The following is a 22,787-nucleotide window of genomic DNA, read 5'->3' as shown; positions in this document are numbered from 1 at the left end:
AACTGGATAAAACAGAAATAAATGGCGGCATTTTAATATTTCTTGTCCAGTTTAACATTGTGTGTGTGTGTGTGTGTGAAAGCGTTTATATATATATATATATATATATATATATATATATATATATATATTACACACACACACATGCATGACTTTTTGTGTGTGTCTGTGTGCTTTCAATACTGATAGTATGACGTATGTGTTTAATACTATTACTATTAGTAAGTATGAGACATCGCACACCAAGGCATGCTTTGCATGTGGGATACACCAAGATGCCTCAACTGCATGTTTCTACACTGACCACATCCTTGTCAGTGTTCTCCCAGTCACAACTGTCAAAGTATCTCCAAGGAGAACACAGCTGCATAACTGATTTGGATCTGCTACTAACTGGTAAAAGCTTGCCCTCTAAAAGCCGCTGACATTTATCAATATCTCAAAGATAGGTCAGATGAAGCCCTGAGGACAATGATAGCTAGATAATTTGGGAGCAGAAGAAATGAGGTTGGGAAAGAAGGGTGTAAGAGTGTATGATGACTGAACATGTTTAAGTTCCCCATTGTAGGGATGCTGGCCGAGTGAGGTGCATGGAGGGGTGGGGGACTGGAGTGGCTGAAGGAGGAAGTGAAAAGACATCAAATGGGACAAAAGTCTTAAACTGATAGTATAGATACTGTATCTCACTGTGCTACCAAACTTGAAATATTTCTATTACAAAGACACATGAGTTCCTCAATGTCAATTCGGGCAGATAAGACTTTCCTTTTTGAAATGAAGTGGTGTTGCTGGATTTCGTAATGTGCAAATGTGTTTGTGGGAAAGCAATAGAAAATGCAAGCAAAACTGTTGCTTTCATGTCATATGTTCGATGACATCCTTAGAAATAACCAAAACCTAAAATGGTATCGAATGGTTTAAATGCAGTACACACCTGAGCACTCCCAAGATCCTGTCCACTCTGCAAAGCATTGTGCATCTGTCTGATCTTGGACAAGAATTTATTTTCTAATGTAAGCAGAATAGACAAGATTTTCTGGTTGCTTTTCCTGCGCCCTTTACTTCAAATCAAACAAAGTCCGGTGCCTTTTATTCCAAATCAAACAAAATCCAGATTAATCTATTTTCAATTCAACCAATGTCCATGGGATCCCCATTTCTTATTCAAATCAAACCAGACTATCTTTTATTTACAGCTGAACTTTGACCAGAATCCCACTGGGCAAACTGGTTTCTTCTGCTGAAGCAACTGACATAGAACAGGCTACTGAACTTGTTACAGTACCTAGTAGTTTGGTTTATTTTAGTTTTGTTTGTTTGTTTGTGGGCTTTTTTTGTTTTTGTTTTTTTGTTATTGTTTTTTGTAGCTGTTGTGGTTTTCCCCCAGCAATCAGCTTTTTATGTTTCTTTTTTTCAGAAAATCGGTCATTCAAAATATGATCCATGTGTGTATATTTTTGTTTTTGAAATAAAATTCTGCAGCACAGCAGAACTCTGATCATGGGATTACACCTTGGTAAACTTACACAAAAGCTAATAAAGCTGTTTCCTAAACCAACTCTCCAATGTCATAAAAACAGATGAAAAAGTAATAAAATTCAAAGGATCACAATATGACCAACTCCTCAATATGTTCCGCTACATATGGCAACTTGTCTTGTCAACCTTTTTGTTTTCTTCAATGAGATCAGAAAACTTTTCTAAAAGACTTGCTCTGGATGCAGCTCAGAACTGAAAAAGCTCTGATATTTATGTTTTTGTTTGTGTGTTTGTTTTTCTGACAGAGAGACAGACACACACATTGTTGTGAGAGCAAGTATTGAAGAAGAAACAACAGACAGCGACAGATTAAAGAGAGGGAGGAGGTAAAAGTGCTCACCAACTGCAACTTCATTCTACTCCTAAGTTCCACGCACGGATGGCATGATCCTTCCTTGTATGTTTCTGCTAAACCTGCCAACAAAGACAATAATCATGCAGCATTAACTAAGTTTTTGAAAAATAATTCTAAGTAAACTTTATGAGTCAAAGCAAAATACATCATGGGAGGGGAAAACAAATTCTGATAGTTCTTTTGACTTAAAAAAAAAAAAGAAGCTTTTTATCAACAACAAAAATTTACTTTATAATATTAAAGATACTGCACTGATGCTGAGTCATGCTGAACTAACAAATGTTCCAGTTCAACATTTAAGGCACCATGTGCTAAGCACCACACTAGTTAGCAGTGTTTAATTACAGAGCATGGATCAAAAACATCTCATGATCAGTTGTGAGGACTAATGAGTGGAGACTTATATACAGTCTCCATCTTTTTTTTTCTTTTTCAAAAAGGAAACTCAAACAATGTAAAATAAAATCAAAGATTACTAACAAGCTATGGGAGGTCCTATCCTGTAAACCAGACTATCACCAACACATCAGCCAGGATGCCTGCCTGTCTACGGTTATGCTGATCTGCCAATTCAGCTAACACTTTGCTTCATGTTACTCTCACCCCAACCTCCCCAATCCTTTTTCCAGAATACACAGACTTCACAAAAAGCTAATGACCACTTCAAGGAAGCAGGTATAGTTTTCATAAAATGTTGAAAAATAGATTTAAATTATGCATTTTGCCTTTGGTCTACTACCACTGGCCTGTCACTGAATGCAAACAACTGTTTCAGGACCATACAACTTCAAACTTGTTTGAAGAATTGATATTTCAGCCAAAAATACAGTCATTTAGTGGACTATATATGACAGGTGTGGATTTCCATTGTAAAAAAAAAAAAAAAAAAAAAAAAAAAAAAAAAAATTACAATAAAGAATCTCTAATTATGGGTGGTACTGATTATTTATACTGGCTGCTTGCACTGCTGTTCGTCGAAAATTCCGTAATTTCAACAAGCCTCCAAGAAGAAAACTGTTTCGGTTTTGAAAAAGTTTCTTAGTGGTCAACTTTCTATGAACCCGGTCAGAAAATCACTGATAATGGTAATTTTTCAATTATGCCAAGAATCTTCCCGTGTTCAATAAAAAAAATTTTTTTAAATTTTTAAAGGAAAAAAAGGCGTAAGACATGTCGGTGTGACCCCTCACAACTTTCCTGAGAAACCGAGGAACAAAGAAAAATAAAAGCGACCAGTCAGTCAGTCAGTCAATCCGAGCCCTAAGCAACGGGTGGCCAGACACTGTCAGGAGTTCAATGCATGTTTGTAAAGGGCACCTTCCCAGACAACCCCTTTCTCCCCCTCCCCTCTGCTCCCAGCTGGATGGAGGGAAAGGGAAGCTAGCTAGTGGAGTGCCGCATAGAGGCGCCACTGTCTGGCCAGACTTACATCTCATTAGCAGAGGTGCAGGGTGCCGCGTCAGCTTTTTTTGCTATCTTTTTTTGTTAACATTTAACAATGAGTGACAGCTTTCAAACATACTCAACATTTCACCTACAACCTCCTAAGACAGTCATTCTTGTCAGCAACTTTAAATTAACATATCCGACGTCGTCAGCTTATGCTTTGCGAAATGAAAATGTGATGCATCAAACATAAAATGTGCACACCAAGGTGCACTTTTCAAAGAAGCGCTTCACAATTTCCCTGTACAATGCGTATGATCTTTTAACTTCCTTATCTTGTCTCTTGAATTCAAAATCATCACAATGATGGATGGCCGTTTCTTCTGTTTTCATGAGCAATATATCCAATACATGTATGTATACACATAAGTGTATGATTAAGTGTTGTGAAACTCGTTTCTTTCGCTCTTCCTCTGAACAGTGGTACTGCTTCCAAATTTCTGTAATCTACAATTCCTCATTCTGAATTTTCAATCATAAAACATGGATACTGAAAATGGCATACAAAATGCCATTTTCAACATTTGCCTTTGTTGAGAAGCACGAGCATAACTATCAACCAGCCCAGGTGACACAATCTCGCTATGGATTCATGAGTCTAAAACTGCACCTGTGCAGCATACTGAGCTTTAAACTGTAATGTTTTTATCAGATTTTCATGAGGTTAGCACTGACAGTGAAAATTTCAAAATACTTTACTCAGCAGGTTACTCTGATAATCTTCAAGTAGTCTATGAACCAAAAGTTGGTAGATCTTTAACTTCAAGACTTAACACATAATATGGGTGTGGGAAAGGCAGAAACAGGGCAGAACTATGTATCCAGTACAACAGATGACGCATGGTTAAAAAAAATGGTGTCAGAATTTTCAAACAATATATATCACAACTGTGTCAGAATGTAGCTTGCCACACTGAAAACAATTCTTTTAAACCTATTTCAAACGTTTGTTTCTATCTAAATTATAAAGTTATTTTTTAACTGAAGTTCCTGTGCTTGCAGAGTGACATGGGTCAAAGCAAGCTGAACACTTTATTAGTTTAAGGATATAACCCTTATAAAGGATAAAGTTTAAGGTTTTAACCCAGAAAAGTAAACCACCATATTAAAACTTACTCCCATCAGAGCAGATAGGATTCCCTAGTACCACCAGGGTGTAAACCTTTTCCCAGTTCCAAACACCAAGTTTCATCAGAGGAGGAAATCGCATTCCACCAGTCCCTTCAGTGTACAACCTTGCCACCCTTCCCAGAAAACCCAGCATGCCAACTATGTGGCTTGTCAACCAAATTCAATTGTTTGGCTCAGAACAAAGGTTCCCTTTTCCAACCCAACCTTTTTTCCCCTCACAGTATGCCCCCCTCCCCATCACCAACCCCATCCTCCTGCCTTTCTTGCTGGCTGTAAACTATGTTGGCAAGATGCAGACTGGCTCATCCGAGATGGATAATATCAATATAAAGCTGTTTTGGTGAATGCTGTCATTTGAACTCATGAGAGTTCTGGCCAGAATAAACTGAAAATATGACTACAAGCAGTGGTTAATCAAGAATTTAGCTAAGTTCATCCTGTATGTGGTTATGCCCCATAACCAGTATCAGAAATGTTCACTGTACAGTGAACAAGTAAAATTATTTTAAAGAATTGCACACACACACATACACACCCACAAATGGGAAATTGGGAATTGTTTAAGGTATGTTCACACACAATATAAACAAATGCATTTATTTACAAACCCTCCTTTATTAAATTGTCCATCTGAAGAAAAATACAAGATAATTTTGACTGATGTATGCCTGATGTGTAGGCTTATTTTTGTCTGTATGTGTGTGTTATGTTGTACTTTTCATGTAACTGAAGAGGTTAAAAGAAAGGAGAAGGGAAATAACTGAGAAAAGAAGAGAAAGGGAGAGAGAAGAAAAGAGAAAAGAAAAAAGGAAGATCGAGTCTAAGTTTGCTACACATAATTGTATGATTTATGACATATATCATATGATATTGTATGGCTTCCTTCCATATTATTGTCTTTTTTTTTTTTTTAAAGCCCAAAATCCATAAATGAAAAGTTGTATTTATTCCATAAATGCTACTGATTACTATGACATAGTTATTATGGAGTGCCAAGTATTGGTTTGATTATTTTCATTTTGTGTAGTTGTGTAATTTACATACAGAATAAAACGGTCAAAAAAAAAAGAGACTCCTTTATTTTCCCTTTCAGCATTTATTGGCCAAGCATTTTAAAAGCTGCTTACTTTGCAAAACAATGAAAAAGTAATACAGTGGCAATCACACACTGACACAGACTCGCACAGTGACAGTGTACTGCAGGCTGCTGCAATGAATGCACAAACACTTCAGTGCAAGCAATTGATTTCACACAAGGTAAAAACACTGACTTTCTTTATAACTTTCATCTGCCCACATCCATTTCCAGTGATGTTCTCACAGAGAGAGAGAGCAGTCAACTGTTCACCCTATACACTCCACCCCCAGTCAGTCTATAGGGTTGCGAAAGAGCTTTTGAAGGGGAAAAAAAATGTCAGTCACGGCTGACACCGCATAAGTGACGCACAAGCTCTATCAACAATACGAGAGCGAAGCAGCGCCCGGGCGCCGCGATCTCATCCCATTCCAAAGTCAATGAACAGGGCAGCCGACTTAGTGTGTCAACCGCGTAGGTAGTCGATTCACACACTGTGCGATATACGTACATGTACAGCGCCGCTGAATGCCGACTAATTGACCCGCCGCTGTTTGCTGCGGGCAATAGAACGGAGCAGAAGTTCCACACACACACACACGCACCACAAAAAGTGCTGACTTGACAAACTGCGCCAGTCAGCGGGCGTCAACTTATGCGGCAGGCCGATGTCGGTGTAAAGGTTGGTTGGAACAGTGATAGGACGTCGGGCCGCTTTGTGTTGCCCCCACCGTGTACACGTCACAATGTACTAACTTTATCACCCTTTATCAACCTCTGCCTTTCGCTGTGCTGTGAGAAACCACCTGTGGCAAAAACCCCGGCCCGCGTCATCATCATCCGACTTTCAAAAACTCCTCCCCTCACGTCAGTGATAGCACGCGTTAAAGCCCGACACACAACACACCAATTTATCGGCATTAACTAAGTATAACGTGCGCGAGCGCGTGTGTGTGTGCTGACGAACACGTGCACTTGGCCACGACACGTTTGGGGTGGTTCACTTTTCAACAGGGCCGCGCTGATGAAACCAAGTTGTAGTCAAGTATAATGTATAACTGAGCCACATGTGTTTTCTTACCTGCCCTGCCGGCCAAGTGACGTGAGGAGTGCTGTACGTCGAGGAATGTGCTGAGTCATTCTGCACCGGTTGAGCCGCATTCTCTTTCTGCACACCTTCAGCTGAAACAGATAACAGCGGCGACTGCAGGCCTGGCAGCCATCACAAGACAGCTTACAGCCGCTCTGTGTCAGCTGTATGCTTCTCTCTCTCTCTCTCTCTCTCATCCAACACTGAAGGGAGCTTCGTGTACCACACAATGCGTGTGCACACGTAAGTGTACGTTGACCACATGATCCGACACACTTGCTATAAATCAATGTCATAACTGCGATGGCAATGTGATCAAATATAACACGGAAATGGCAATACATTTTTGGGGTTAAAAAAAATACTGGACTGTTTGTTTTTCCCCCTGACATTGACGTCAAGTGTTTTATTTCACAATGGGCGTACTTAAAGAAATGGGATTGGAAAAAAAAATTAAAAAATAAATAAAAAAGGAAGGGGTGTGGAGTTGGCAGGCCTCCAACACAGGCAGTGGCTCTAACATTCCAAGGAAACATTCGGGCAATGCCCGGCTATAAGAGCTACACGGTGGTTGAAGTATTCCCCACCCCCTGGCAAGACATGAAACAGAGATGGTGGTCACATGAACTTTACACGCGTAGACTCAGAGTTAAAAAAAAAAAAAAAAAATCATGGTCATAACAATGCAGTTATCAAGACATATCATTATAACTTGATATAATTGTGTGTTAAAGTTTAACACAAACACGGTCATGGTATATTGCATACTGTAATTATATGTATATAATATGCGCGTTATCAATGAAAAGCAGTGAACACCCCCCACCCCTCCCCGCTATAAAAAAAAAAAAGAGAAACAAAGAGTGACAACAGCACTCTTGCCTGTAGTTTTCATATGTCATATTTTTCATACAAAAATTATCCACCAAGTAACGCATGCTATCACAATAAATTATAACTTCAGTTTAACATCATGTTGAACGACTCCACGTCCGGCGTAGTATACGCCTGCGAGTGCAAAGCTTATTTTATTTTTGTCCGTGAAACGCAGTCATTTTTCTTGCCGGTACCAGCTCTTATTTCAATTCATGAAATAATCATGTTTCTACTGGTGCATGCTCTATATATTTCTTTTAATGAAATGCCGGTTCGACTCGCTTATTTTTCATACCACCACGACGGAATGCTGTACAAAACCATAAAACGAAATTAATGTAATAGTGGCTTACTCACCTACTTCCAGAACAAAGCACATTGTCTCCTATCTTTCAGCTCTGACCGTGGATGAAAATCAACAGATTTTTCTTCTTCTTCTAGATGAGCGACAAACTCGCCAAACATTGCAGAAAAACGAGACGAACTGGTGGTGGTGTAGATAAATAATCGCAGACTGGCGTCCGTCCGCCTTGAAAAAAACCCAAAGCGAACTGAGGTGCTTCACACAAAACGGACTGACACAAACCCATCTCCGGCAAACCGGTTCACCGATCGAATCGCTGCATGTTCACAGACTGCCCTTTCCGTACTGCGCCGACAAGACAGAACTGCACGCCCCGTCTTTCTGCAGTGCCGAGTTCAGTGGCCGTACCGGCGAGGAGTGGCAGACAGAAATGAAACCGGCTCCAGCGATTTCCAGACTACTGCGGTAGGCAGGCCGACAGACGAGAGAAGTCTGACCCTTCAGTCACGTGCCTGGTGACCCTGGCCGGACGTACCGTGGCAACGAGGTGAAAAGCACGTGATCATGCGACGGGGGCCTCCGCCGGTTTGCCGGTTCGAGCTTTCTGCTTCGAGACTGAAACTTCCCATCCAGCCAGGCCACATCCTCCCAAATCATTTTCATACACCGCATTGTTATTCGGCGCCTCCACTCTCACAGACGCATTGATCTCTCTCCTCGTGCCTTGGCAAAGATGCAAACTCTGGCTGGTAAACTCCTGTGACGTGTGGGAGTGATGCGCGAGCAGTATGTTAATCCACGAATGTGTGGGCCCACACGGTGACTGCCAATCCTTGAACAACAATTTGCTCGACATAAAATAAATGAATAACTGCGGTCGAAAATAGATATGGTCTGGCGCATTAGGAGCAGTTGGTGTTTCGCGGCTATTTCATGAGTGAACTGTCCGGCGTCTAGAACTGCGACTGGCCGGTCCATGCTCAAGAACCCAACGTCTGGAACAATCTGACCACAACACCGGCAGCCTACACGAGACCCAAACTCCATGTCTGTGCATCAAGTAAATAGTTTAATACAAAATGTCATACCAGTTTTGACCCAACGTTATCAATGCTTCCTGGTTGATTGACAATGATTAGCCTAGTCTGTCGAGTTGCTTAACGGCAAATTATACAACTTGTATTAAAACAAAGAAGGCATTTAAAAATAACATGTAACGTTTATTTTCCTGATTTTCTTCAAATACTACCTTGCAAAACACTGCACAATACTACTTTTTTTCTTAACTGCTTCTGATCATCCATGTCCTCTACTTTGTCATTTCGTGGAGGGGGAAAAATCGATACTCTCCCCCTAACCACCACCCTCCCGCGGCTCTGTTCAACTCCGCTGAATCATCAGACAAGCCGGCAGTCCCTGCGACATGATGATGCAATACACGGGACGAGAGGAATAGAGAGAACAGAGAGGCCACACACACATTCTCTCTCTCTCGTCTTTCCATCCCTTGAGCCCCCCACCGTGACCCCACACCCCGCCCCCTCTCACCATAAATATTTCCGTGTTACGTTCGCGTTATGTTAATGTGCTTTAAGTGAATAAAAAATTTAAAAAAACGAGTTAGCTCCCAAAATAACTTCACGCCTTTGTTCTAAAACTTCACGCAGTTCATTAGCATAATGATGCGATCGCATGTAATAACGGAACGTAGTTACCAAGCGAATCATGCCAGAAAGACACAAGACAAAGAACTTGAAATGATGAAAGTAACGAAGACCCTATTTGTTCAAGGATCGCAAAATTCAATACTGCTTTACATAAACTGGTACAGGCATGGCGTTTTTTAAATAACTTGAAAGGCAGCAGCACACACTAGCTGAGCCAGGTTCCCCCCCCCCCCCCCCCCCCCCCCCCCCCCAAGCAATTCTCCGAGTAATTCCAAATCACCTGTCAAGAGCAAGTGGATGTCACAGTTCAATACAACTCTTGTTCTTGTTTAACTTCTGACATCCAAACATTACCATAACGAGGTAGGCCGAGGAGAGATTAATTGTAAAACTTGGACGTTCACTTGGACCCGAGTTCTTTCACACACACACACTTTTCTGAGGATGCTTGTTTCCACAATGAAAACTTCCTATTCGTCCTGTGCTGAATCGTGTCAGACCCCCTTTACTTTAAAACACAACCCCAGCAAGCTTCTCGAGGCTCTGCAGAGATTCGGTGTCGGTATCTCCACAGGCAGGTGGACTCAATTTGTCTCACCATCCCAAACCATTTGTGGACAGTTTGATCAGTTTCACGCCTAGCACAACACACTTACAGAACCGGCACTCGAAATTCCACTTGAACTTACTTTCTGGCGAATCGAGGCCACAGACAGGATCCAACTTTTTCTTTTCTTTTCTATTTGTTAACACCTCTAACAAGCCAAATTTCCCGACAGTGCGTTTAGCAACATGATGATAATCTAGTTTCCTCCAGTCATTTGAGTTCACAAGCATCTGCATGTGATCTATTCACGCAGAGACCAGAAAAGAGAGAGAGAGAGAGAGAGAGAGAGAGAGAGCGCCTTCTGCACTTCATTAATTTCTTGTCAAGAAAATCTTCCCCAACGGCAAAGCACAGCACTCATGACATCACGCTCAAGATGTACTGCTAGTAATGTACCTGCACTGAAAGACCCTCCTATGAAAACTATTCTTATCCAAAAAGCGTAGACACAGGCCGGGTCTAATAGTCAACCACAGAAAAGGGAGCACAACACTGACGTTATACTGAGCAAACAGATCATGTCTTCCAGTTTTGTTTGCGCTTATATTCATTCAGCCATTTATCTGCAACTGAATTCAGGAAACACGGTCATCCGTAACCCTCCAAACATGGCTAAAGATAGTGAGGTGGTTCGGTTTAAGGAGAGGGAAGGGCAGCACACTTTTCACAAGCTGTAAGGTGTGGACGTTTACTTACGGGAGTATATTTGTATCAGGATCGAGATAACTTTTTCAACCAACGCTTTAATGTGAGACTTGTTTACACTGAACCGCAACACCAAATACAAATCCACTATGTTGAACACAGCAGTTCAAAAGTAAAGTGCTGGTAAACGACCACCGTTACTAAAGACAATTAATAGTATATTCAAGAAGTCAAAGAAACGATAGGTGTTGAAGGGAAAGTGACAGACATGGCATCGTTCAATGACAGCAATAGAGCTCAATGGTTCTTTTCTGACGGGGAGGGCCATTTGTCACGTCTGGCATGACAGTCTCGCCTCCTCACATGTCTCGGCATATGGCGTGACGACTTCCCTGTACAATGTGACCCATATACCAGTCAAGTCAGTTGTGAAAAATAACAGCCACAGATATTCGAAATACGCGACTTTTATGTAAACATCACCGAAAAACATCCAAGTCGGGAACAAACCAAGAAATATTTTACGGGTAATTGTGCTGCTGGAACAAGCCGTGGGAAGACAAAGCTTTCTGTGGACAAAGGCAACAACCAACCCACCCAGTCTCACACTGAACCAGTTGACTTAAAACAGACATGACATTGATGTCATAAACACAGCTGTTCGCACACACTCAAACACGTAATCATTTTTGTCGTGAAATAAACGAATGCCAAACAAATCACATACAAATAATATGTATTAATGTGATAGATAATATTTCTGCATCACATCTTGAAACAAATACATGCATAGGGTAATAAATACATACACTGCATACTGTGATACATTGTATACCTGTGCCAATTCAAAGACGAGGTGTTGGTGAACATTCATGACATCCCCTGACTGCCCAATGACCGCCGACTCCAACAGCTGACCATTTTGTTAAAACTTGCGGGCTAATTTGGCTTCTCTCCTCTGGCTAAGTGATGACGACACAACTCACTCTGACCTGTCTGAAGCGTCAGACATGGGTGGGGCTAACATGACGGAATGGGGGGAACGGGTGGTCCCACCACAAGACTGGAAATTGTACAGCAATCCTTCTTAGCTAGACGTTTTCAGACGCGGGCAAGACAGTGTTGTGGTTTATGCTCCCAACTGGGAGAGGTGAAGCTGTGGTGGTGGTGGGCACGAGGGGTGGGGGATTAGTTAAGGCGAAGAAGTGAGGGAGAAGACGGGTGGTGGAAGGGACAGGTGGCTGCTTTACGTTTTTTTGTGGCACTGGCTGCACAGCCTCTTTGCTGACCGGCACTACATACTCCCTACCTCTCCTTCCATCCCCACCAGCTCGGAAGCGCTGAGCAAGCAGATCTGCACAACAGGGTAGTTGTACACGTACATCAGTGGGTGTGGGTGAAAGAGAGAGACAGGAAGATATAGGGAGGGAGACATCGGAAACACAGAAAGCGCGCGCGCGAGAGAGAGAGAGAGAGAGAGAGAGAGAGTGCGTGTGTGTGTGCATAGACGCAAGTGTGTTACAGAACTGCTGAGAGCACGACCACTGAAGTGGATGGGAAGCCGAGGACACAGAAGAGAAGAAAAAAAAATCTATGTTTACTGCTGGGACTGAAGACCCATAAGAAATGGAGAAGAAATCCATTTTTAAAGCAGCGATGAAGTTTCATTCCCACCCTACCCCTGCCAAAATCCCTGAAAAGGATGTGACTAGCAGTGGAGACAGCGAGGCGAAGGGACACTTGTGAGCAGAAAATCAATCAGCCCAGCCCGGCACCCTCTGTCTGCTTTCAGACAGTGTCTGGGTTAGGAAGACCTTTTTGGCCCACCACTGCACCATCCTCCAAACGTCACACTCCCTGTGACACAGACGGCACTGCGGTAGTGTCACTGGACGCTGCGGCAGCACCAAGGTCAAGCTAAGGTCTTTTTATTGTCTGGGCTATCCTACTCCCAAGTCTCATTGGACAAAAACCTTCTGTTCCATCCTGTAGGAAACGAGTAACATCGTCGGCTTCGGACCCCCTATTATTTTTACACATAACAAAGTCCGCCCATTTCCCTTCAAAAACATATGGCGAGGGGCCAATGAACTTGGGGTTTTTCCAATCGTGTGATTCTATAACACCAGCAACCCCCCCCCCCTCCTCCTATCACCAAATAAATGTTGTATTTCGGCAAATGAACGCAGCACTTACCAAAATGAAGACAGTGAAATATTGTGCACTGTAAATTCAAATCAATTTTTGTTTTAATTGAAACATAGTATTTATATTCTACAGTAATTATGACAATGGTGAGTTTTCATCCAAAACAGGTTGAACAAACAGAACATCTTCATTAACAGACCAATAACAACAAAAAACGAATGCATGATTAACCAACAGGGCCCTGGTTAGGAACCCACAGCGACCAACCAGTTGGCCGACCACCCAGCAGACAAAGCAGCCCAAAGTGAATGCATGCTAATTCAGGCCAAGCCCCAGAGACCAGAAGTCTGGATGGTGTCAGGCTAGAGAGAAGCAAGACAAGCTGGCACTTGCACAGTTGCTGGCTGTATCTCTGCTGTCAGGCCGTTTCCCGGCAGTGCCAGAGGATCAATGTGCTGACCACCAGGTTAGAAGGGCACACCACAATTCTGTGCTGATAACTTCACTCACGTTGCCTCCCCGTAGTAACCATACTTTCACCTGTTAATTTTATTTTTAAGTCATGTCGAACAGGCATTGAAATGATCAATTGATTTACATTCTGCTTCATGAAACCCCTATTTATTCTCCTTTTTATAATGAAGCCCAAACACCCAATTATTCTTATCAAAGAAAGCAACCCATCTAGTTTTCAATGGAAACCTAGTCATTTTTAAAGAATATCTAACTCTTGCTCTGTAAATGTACTTGCTCTGTAAATGTAAGCCACTTTTTTTCCATTTCACGTATCATATACTTGTCTAATTTACCATGGTTCAAAATAAAAGGAAAAGAAAAAACACCTGTATTTTATTTCCTCCAAATGCTATCTTTACAAGTGTGAGCAACTGAATGGGTTTAGCAAACTGTGGGATGCTACCCATTACAATCCTACCACTCAATACATGCCATACTTTACATAATTCATGCCTCTACTCAAAGTGAGAGGTGGGGAGATCAGTGTTGGGGAGCGAGGGGAAGAGACGGAACTGGAATCCTGACCAGAACCAAGTTTGCTAACAATGTATGTCTGAAAACAATTCTATTTTTTACTTATATCACAGGCTGGAAGAAAGGTGAACAAGAGGAGAGAGAGAAAGTAACCGGGTGAGAGGGGGTGGGGTGAGTAGGGGGAGGGGATAGATTTTGCTTTTGGAGGGCAGGCCAAGAATGTGTGGCTTGGCAGGCATTACCACTGCACTGCAGCATTCCAAGAGGCCATGAACAGGCTGGCTCTCTCCACAACTACTGTTCACAGGTCTCTGTAATCTCCTTGGTGCTAACAACTGATAATGAAAGTAAGCAAAGCCTTTCCGCTGGACAGTCACACTCCACTCCCAGTTCTCTGACCATTTAACCTGAGCCTTTTCCAGGCTGCCACTATACACCTGTTTTGGTTGTTTTGTTTTTTTTTGTTTTTTTTGTACCCACAAGGGAGAAGCATGATTCAACTTAACGACAGGACACAACAGTGTGTGTGTGTGTGTGTGTGTGTGTGTGTGTGTGTGTTTGTGTGTAAACAAATTTCAAACCCACATTCTCATTTCTATAAAGAAATGTGTATGTACAGGAACATGGAAACGTGCATGTTGTGCATGCATGAGCATGCTTATAGTTAAACTTGCGCTGGAGTTTAAGAAATCTAAATCAGGCACAAGCAGTGAATAGTTAATAGGCAAGAGTAAATAAAATAAACAACAGTAAATTATTGCTTCCTAATGCCTTTGCAGCTTTCCCACCAACTAACACACAGAACCATTAAAATAAAACAAACCATAAAGATAAAGTAGAGGAAGAAACCAAAGAACTTCATTCAAAGGAAGTACAAATTCCACTCACATTCACTATCCATTCACATGCCATTCATTTCACATGTACATTGTACATCCTCACATCAACATTCTATATCTTCCTGCTTATGACCATTTTCATCCAAAGATAGTGACTTGCACATCAACTGAAGGCCAGCATCTGGTGCAGATCATGGCATTTTCATGTGCATAAATCATAAACTCTTAGTCTATACATGAAAGCTGGTTTCAATATTGAGCATTACATGCTGGCAGACTTACTGTTTCATCAAAGTCATTGACTGATATTCTTTTTAATTCTTGAACAAACCATAAAATATCTGTATTTCAGATCACAAAATATTACATAGTAGAAATTCACACAATTTTTAAACAGTATAAAAGCAAGCTCTCAACATCATTTGGTGATCAGCTCTGTGTGTATCCCCCTGATAAATGAACAGCAATAATACATCCCTCATGGAACATCGGAGAACTACTGCAACACATTTACAGAGAGCGAAGGCAAAGCAATATAAAGTAAAGGTGAAACAATAATTATTAGAAACTCAAGATATTCTTAAATTTGCACACAAGTTGGTTGTTTTGTTCAAGCACGCATTTGTTTGAATTTGTGTGTGCAAGCACATTTTACATATTCTTAATGTTCACCTGACCTTATCAACCCACAACAGTCTAGGCTGGATCCAACTTTCAAAAAACGTGAAAAAACATAAAAGGGGGAAAGAAAATAAACACAGTACACTTGTAGAAGTACCAAAGCACATAAATCCAGGCTATTGCCTGTAATATGTACCAATCTATCAAATTTTATCTTAATTACATGCATAAAGTATACATTTAAAAAAAAAAAAAAAAAAAAATGCAACGCAAAACAGCCAATAGGTAACATTTCCTGGGCACTGTAGAAACAATAGAAGAGCCCAAACATTAAGTCCAGAGATAAACCAAATATCTGCAAGAAAAACATGTTTAGCCTTACATCTTGAAACTGTAGATGAAACTTACTGGAAGTATATCTTTGTTGCGGAGTGGATGGACACTGAGTGGAAAGAAACAAAAAATCCACAAACAGAAAAATTTCAATGAAAAAAAGTATATAAATCTTTTTTTCTTAATCATTTTATTGTTCAAAAGAGATCAGCACAATTGTTTTGAAATTGTAGTTAAGTATTTCTGGCGCACAGAAGATTATACATAAAGAAATCCTGATTTGCATCATTTTTTCATATGTATATATGTAATGTCCGAACTGACAAAAGTCAATCAAATTGTGAGTAAACAGCTTCTTGAGACTTTTTGACCTTACTAATTAATTGTCAATCGACATACTGTCAATGATATTTCATGGTCCAACCCACAATGCAATTCAGTGGTTTGCAGTAAATACCTGTCCATGCACAAACATTCAGTTACACACAGAAGTATCAAAACTGCACACATACAGGCATGCACATTAACTATTCTTTACATAAGCAGAAGCAAGATGTAATATCAAAATACATGTAATAATTATACGCAATATCTGCTGATATTTTGTTCATGTTCATGATCACACAGGTAAACTGTTAAGTGCTAAAATCTCCAAACTAAACTGCAAATTTTTGCATAATGTATGGAAAACTAGGGGCCAGAAAACAAAAAAACACAAAACACATTCAGTGTCAAGATAAACATACTGTGCATCCGGTGGCTTGGCACAGAAACAGGCATGTGCCATCAGAGAAAGTTATGTCAATCTGAAACCTGGTAAGCATACAAAACTGTTTTGGGGGGTGAGGGGATGTACGATTAGAAAATGGTCCTGGAGAAGCATACCAATATAAGAATTAAGTATACCATTGGAATTTACACCTACCTTAAAAAATTAATGCAAGACAAATTATTGATCCTCTCAAACCAATCCAGGGTTATGATTTTCCTTTGTGCCATTATGACCAGCAGTCAAGAGAATAACTGTTATACTATATGTAAAAATGCTTGCAAAATACTGCATCCACTTTTATCTGACAGAAGAAACTGTGCTGGCATTATGAATTATTTGAGTAAAGCCATCAAATGTTGATGTGTCTTGATCTCATTTCTCTTTTTCACCAATCAAGTCTCAACTATTCATAAAGATTTGCAATCTGACTCAGTCCTGCAGAACTGGGAACTGGTTACAGTCTTCTCTTTTACATTTTGAAGCATCTTTCAGCAGCACAATTCACTTTGCTGACTGCTTTTACGCTGCCAAAATCAGACGACATGACAGCACTGCGCAGCCTTTGCTTCCACTTACATCACCCCATTCGAAGTTTTGAGGGACAATGAGTACTCTCGATATTCCTTTAAACCTAGAGCAGTTTTATTCTGGACCATCATATATTTTACTAACAATTCCATTTCTCTTTTCTTTTCATGCCTACCAAACATTGAAAATACAATACAGGCAGTTCCAATCTTTTTGGAGACAAAATCTTCTATGACTGATATTACAATCATCTACAGCTGGCAGTCAACACAACATTATGACCAGTAACGAGGCCAAAAGTGAATGCAATATAGTTTATTAATCTATTTTGATGTCTGTAAAGGTGATGAAACATTTTTAAAACAATTGTTGATAGATGTAATATAACTGTATCACCAATTTATTTCAGGAATAAATCGGCTGACAGCTTTCATTCTACTCATATTCTATCTATTTTCGTATGACTATAAGGAATAAAATTGAAAAACATGTTGCATCTCAAACAAGACAGGTTTTCAAAATGACAACTTTATTTCATCCAAAGGACTTAATTATGTGATAGATAAAAATCAAAATTTACAAATGCAATGTTTACTTCCAAACGAATTAATGTGATAGATAAAAATAATAATTTTCTAACGCATGATTTACTACTTTGACAAACTGAAGTGGCACCAAATATGATGAAACTGCTTTTATATTTATAATTAAATATCTACCTAACAGCTATTGTTGCAAATATGACAAAAGGCCATGACCTTTCTTGAAAATTTTGTTTAACAGGATGGGAACAAAACTTTTCATTTTTTACCAACTTAATGTTATAACTGATGTTATACTTATCACGGCAAATGTTGGGTTTTTTTGTTTGTTTTTTTGTTGTTTTTTGTTTTTGTTTGTTTGTTTGTTTTGTTTTTGTTGTTGTTTTATACTGAACAAACTTGGGCAAATTACAAGATCACAGGATAAGTGAGGGCCAAGAAATCAATTCTGTTCTGATTTTTTTTATAATCAGCACAATCAAATAGTATTATTCACTATTCAAACAGCATCAAACATGAGTTTCCTTCTATCTTTGATTGAAATGTGCACATGGCAGAAATGAATACTCACACACACACACAAAAGGAAACGGGAATAACACAAAATTTGAAAAACTTTGGTATCTTTCATACTGGCACATGTTTATTAAGCTGGACACACCTGCAAAGAAAATGCTTACAAGACCGTACAGATAAAATAACTGACATTGTGTAAGATCCAATCAATTATGCAACACTTAATATTTGAATAGAATGGTTTATTTGCAGCAACATAGAAAAATCATGAAATCATAAACATAAATATTCTAAATGAAATAACGCTATTCAAAAGTGCAATATTTTCCATGTCCAAACTGACCGCTGGAAAGTTCTGTGCTTATATGACTTACAGAGGTGCGTCACATGATCTGTGCTCTTGAAGCTGATTGGCTCTCCAAAATTTCCAGCAACAAAGGCAATCAAGAGAGGCAGAACGTGTGCAACAGCAGGCTTCTTTTTCCTACATTTTACTCTTTTTTGTGTGTGCATACGACGGCACTTCAATGGCCAGAGTTTGGTTGCAGCAATGAAGGCTGTCAACAGAAGAAAAGGAGGACAGCACATGTTTGCTGATTTTGTCTATGTCAATCACCTTTGGCATTGCTCGAATTTCAAGTAGAAGTTAGATCCAATATGGCCACGGAACTCTCCAGCGGTCTACTGCGCATTCCCAGCAATGGGCAACAATATTGCACATTCATGGTAATGGGTAAGAAGTGGGCCATTAATGTCCAGCACAAACCAACCTTTCTCTCTTAATGTTAAATAATCCAGGCGAGTGCTTGTCACTTGTGTCCTTTTTCTCTATCAACTCCCACATACACTAAAAAGTAAACAAAGCCTATAGGATTAACCTTATAGTGATGTAAAATTGCTGCAAGTACAGTTTTATTTAAAATCTCTATCATCAGTCAGGGTGGCAACGAGTTGCACAGCAGCCAGATCAGTTTCTGCACTTGCATCTGTGTGTGTGGAAGCTTTAAACAACGGTCAACCGAAGTGACATTTCTGATAACCTTAAGCATATGCAATGGGTTTTACAACAACAACTTTGTTCTATTTTGATTTTCAGTTGATAATTCTCACACCTGAACACTTAACTTTCATGCTGGTTATGCTAATCCATGCAAACAACTGAGCCGAAGCAACAGTGAATGAAAGTCTTCAGCTGATTACCTTTTCAGTGAGATATGCTGGGACAAAGACAAAAGTGTTTACATTATTTAGCACTATTACTTTGATTCCAATTTTGTAAATGGCAAATAAGGTTTTAATATTTCAAGACAATCCATTCTGCAACACAACATAATATTCAAAAGACATTCTTTTCGACACTTTCTGTGACCTCTTTAAACTATGATCCTCCACAACGAACGGAGTTTTAGGTCACTACCATTTTCATTTTTACTACTTGTTCAAACAATATTTCACATCCTATTTAAGACAAACAGTACCTGAGATAGATCCTGTTAAAAATTATACTTCTCCAGATTATCTGGAAAATTCTGTGTTAAAATTTTCCAGTATCAAAGGTGACTTACAACTTGTTTCATGTGAAGGGTTGTTTGTCCTTAACGCTGAACTAAAATCTTGCCAACCCAAGCTGACCATGCCGAAGGAATCAGATTTAAAAGTCGGTCAGCTGACTTCATTATCTCTTGATCACCATGTGCCAACTGCTGGTAATGTGCAGTGTTGTTCACTTGCCCAATACTGATAACGGGCAAAACTTAGCCCATTACTGGTGATGCACAAGCTACTTTGCTCAGTACGGCTATAGATTAAAATGTTGCACATTACAGGTAATGTGCAAATTAGCATTAATGAGCATGACATACAGTATATACATGGATACCAATTGTTTCCTCTAAGTTTCTGATTGGTGGAGAAAACCAGTGTAAAAACAACCCATGACAACTGACACAGTGAAAGTGAGGAGACCAAAAATCAAAGACCATGGGCCAATACCATACACTGCTCAACAATAAACATGTGTGAGCCTGTTAGTCCCAAAGAGAATTGGTGGAATTCACCACTACAAAAAAGCACTTTGAGAGGTTTGAAAGAATTATATAAATGTACAATTATCATTATCATTATTATTATATATCAATGGTGTGGGTGCCCCATCTGATGATCTGAAGCCCTTCTTCATGGTCGAACTTTGAGCACCAGTTGGAGAATGAGTGACATGTCACAACATAGTGGTCAGTTCCTTTGGAAATTTTTAGTACTAATAGTAGTCACTTCCCATGGAAGTCAAATTATGGTTTAATCTCATCACATTCCATGACAGAGAACAATGAAGCAAACATCAGAGATAACTAGATCAATAAAACAAAATTCAAGTCCTTTCATGCTACAGAAAATGAATCATCTGACTGGTCCAATTAACGCAGGTTCCATGTCAGTGCACACACAACTGGCCTTGGCTCAGCTCAGCTTCATCAAACCACGATTTGTGCACCATGTGTGTCCCAAAAACTGTGCTTACAAGCAAGCAGGCGGATGACCCTAGTAAGCAAAACATGAACGTATCAGAAAACTGCTGACGTCCGCTAACACTGGAACAAACAGCTACCAGTTGTAACAAAATACCACAAAATCAAGACAGTTGACATCTGATTACCTGAAATTCTGCAAGTCCTTGTACAATGGTCTGATGTCCACCATACTTTTGGTTTGGGGGAAAATGTGCAGTTACAGTGATAAGCTTAACTATAGCACTTAAATTAACTTGGAATATTCAGAGCAATGAGACATGCTAAGACGAAGAGCAACTCTAATTTTTACTAATGACTGAATGTATGAATAGATTTATAATGAAAAATCAATACAGTTCAGTCTCAAAATGGTGAAATGCCACAAATAAAACCATCTAAAAACACTCTTGAAATCATGATCATCAGACCAGGGAGAGAATGGCATGGAGGGGCAAACAGTGGATGTTAAAATACTTAAATATTACAAAAATTTTCACTCACCTAAGCCAGTATATCACTAATATATGCCCTTTCCATAGCTCCATATATTTATTTCATCACCCTTCATTGTTCCTTGGACCTAAACACTTAACAACATGACCTTCAGGGAGCAAGCTAATACATCATATTCAACTCAACCCCATTGTTATTCTGGCTCAGTATTGAAATTTCATAATCAGACTGGAGATTAGCAATGGAACTGGCATTCACCCTAAGTTAAGAACAAGTTGTTCACAATCATGTATCATACCTTAATGTGAATGTCATGTGGATCACAACAAAATTCTAATCATTTACACCTATTTTTGGTTTCCATATAAAATACTGCATCATAAACAGAACACAATCACATTAAAATACATATATCATTACAAAAATCTTTAAATCTATACATCCCCCATCCTTGGGCACTTAGGCAGTGTTCATACACACCTCACTTGTGTTAACTGTTGCTATCAGCATCAATGTTCAACATAATATATAATTCATCTTCAGTATTTTCACCAGAACAATGTTATTTTTATCTCACTATTCAGTCTAACAGGATCCAGACCCGTGGAACCCAGGAAGACTCGATATTCCTAGAATGAGCTTTGATGAGAACAAATACTGCCATGTCATACCAGTCACGACAGGTTAACATGGAATGACAACAGCTACGACAAAAAACAGATTACACAAATATCATATTCCACATGTGTGTTTTTTAGTTTAGGATTAAACAGAATGCAAATAAATCCTTTAAAAAATGAAGACCACCCCTCGTGACTCATCGACATGGTATGACCTTTGATCGGTTGAGGACGGCAACCTCTCCCAGATTTTGCAGTCGAGTGAGGGAACACCGGTGCATTCCATCCGCAAAAATGTGGCGAAAACATTTTAAATACTGAAATAATCAAAATTCATGGAATTGAGTGTGACAGAATGAATAACAGCGAATTGTTTCGACTTTATAAATCTCACGAAAAATGAACAAACCCTGCTCACGACTTCTTCCTTCTCCATGCAAAAATCGCGAAGTCAGCCGTCTGAAAAGTCGTCTGCGCGTTCACTTCGAAACGGTTGTTAAGTGTTGGCCTGTAAAACAAACAAGAAAATGTTGGATGAAAAATCTATACCGTTCTCATGACTGAAGTGCTGCAAATGATTTTCCTTTCAACTTCTTTCATTGGGTGGCTGCGTGGTATCTTTCGTCGGCATTTGCTGGACCATCACCACACCTTCCCAGGCATCTTGCTCAGCTCGCCTGTCAGAGTGGACAGACGAACCGCCCCCTAAGGGGTGTTGTCGAAACTGAAAAATGTCTGGATCTCATTCCTGAAACTTCACAATAATAACGAAGTGAACATATATTCGATGAATATAAATTACACAAACTCGTGATTATGTGCGACCAAGCGGGCTTAAAAGCCCAAGAAATGACAATAAACATAAGATCCAATTTATGTTATTTCATCATGGATCCAAAGATTCCTTACGGTGCTCGTTTTCCGCCCCAGTGACATCTACATCCGTCAGCTGATCGAACTGTGATCCTTGGCAATGACAAATAAGACAATGAAAATGTGGTGATTTTTTTCACTTTTATGTATATGCTGACTAAATAATAGCTGTTCAAAAGTTTTTTTCATACAAACAACACTTTTTTCACTTACTTTCACAATGATCGCCAGGAATACTCGCGACGCGAGGTCGCCGGTATTATTAACCAATGAAATAATTCTCTAAATTTTCTGCACGAGTGAAACAAGC

The 22,787-nt window shown here is 39.8% G+C and overlaps 1 long non-coding RNA gene across 1 annotated transcript; it reads right to left on the bottom strand.

The window, feature by feature from the left end:
- Positions 1 to 1,779: 1,779 nt before the first annotated feature.
- Positions 1,780 to 22,281, bottom strand: LOC143274956 (uncharacterized). The gene is made up of 3 exons (XR_013053332.1): positions 22,154 to 22,281; positions 6,628 to 6,728; positions 1,780 to 1,953 (listed from the first exon to the last, which is right to left on the bottom strand). It is a non-coding gene; the product is annotated as an uncharacterized LOC143274956 (long non-coding RNA).
- Between the last annotated feature and the right edge of the window lie 506 nt (positions 22,282 to 22,787).

This window comes from Babylonia areolata, chromosome 29 (assembly GCF_041734735.1).
Source record: "Babylonia areolata isolate BAREFJ2019XMU chromosome 29, ASM4173473v1, whole genome shotgun sequence".
Classification (NCBI taxonomy): Eukaryota; Metazoa; Mollusca; class Gastropoda; order Neogastropoda; family Buccinidae; genus Babylonia; species Babylonia areolata.
Note: the sequence above shows the minus strand (reverse complement) of the source record. Positions and strands in the feature narration are given on the sequence as shown.